The sequence below is a fragment of the Dromiciops gliroides genome, chromosome 2 (genome assembly GCF_019393635.1).
Source record: "Dromiciops gliroides isolate mDroGli1 chromosome 2, mDroGli1.pri, whole genome shotgun sequence".
In the NCBI taxonomy this organism is placed as follows: domain Eukaryota; kingdom Metazoa; phylum Chordata; class Mammalia; order Microbiotheria; family Microbiotheriidae; genus Dromiciops; species Dromiciops gliroides.
Window position 1 is genome coordinate 383,773,724 of NC_057862.1, and position 1,278 is coordinate 383,775,001.

Here is a 1,278-nt window from a genome sequence, read left to right on the forward strand (position 1 = left end):
TTAGGAATCCCAATACAAGCTACCTCATTGACTAGAAAATCCATGCCATTGATATAGGTCTCTCTTCTGAATTACTGGTTGCCTCTCAGACTATTTAAACTATTAATTTCAGCTCTAGATGTCTCACTCCCTTGTTTTACAGCTAAAAATACTGACTTGTCCAAATGAACACATTATCTTTTAGACCAGTACTTTGCATCCTTCCTGATTCCAAGTCCAGTGCTTTGCTACCCAATAATTGGTTGAACCATGCATGTTCAAACCAAATTTGAAATGGATCACAATAGATGGGAATTTATACTCTCCTGTTGGAAGCTGATAGGATCATACTGTTACTAAAACCACAATGCATCAAAATACAGTGCACTTTAGAGATTAGTGCTCCTTTCAAAGAGAAACCATTTATAAAATCATAATCTTTAACATTTATTTAACATGTTTTCAAAAGACCTATGGGTCATGTATTTAGAACTGGAAAGACCCCTGAATGTAATCTAATCCTCATTTTACAAATGAGGAAGCTGAGGCCTCCTCATTTGTGCAAACACTCAAGTAGCAGGAAAGCAAGACCCAGTTCCTCAGTCCCTGAACCCAACATTCTTTCTCTTGTATCCATTCAGTAGGGTTATAAATCCATGGAAAATGTGGTTACCTCAAACTCATAACTATTATCTCCATGTGTAAACAAACAGAAAAAAAAAATCAAGTTTACTGCACCAAACATGTAATTTATTGTACAATGAAAGTACTTGAATCTAATAAATAGGCACTGAGCACCAGATACAAACTGGGAACACTTCCTTACAGGTGCTTAAAACTTAAAATGAGTGAAGCAGTTTACTGAAGTGTGATCCATGTCATGATTTGCATTTTTTCCTCCTCTCCAACCAAACTCAAAATTTAGTTCCAAGAAATTAAGGCAAACAAGACAACTCCACTTACTCCCACTTTTGAGTACCCACCTTTATTAAGAGGGTCTATACATGCAATTAAGAACAGAATTTGGCCCCGAAAGCTTTTTTTCTTTTTTGAGACTCAGTACTGCATGTAAAGTTACATGGAAGAACATTCTCATTGCCATTTTTTCTACAAATAATGAAATCCAAACCCCCGAGCTATAAGACTTGGGAATAATCTGGTTAAGAGTTAACAAATAATGCCATTTCATTATATCATGAATACGAAGTATGGCAATACCTAGCAACCAACAATTTCTGTCAAGCAAAAGCTTGATTGTAGAATGTCTAAATCTTGTAGATCACAAAATAAAGCAACTAA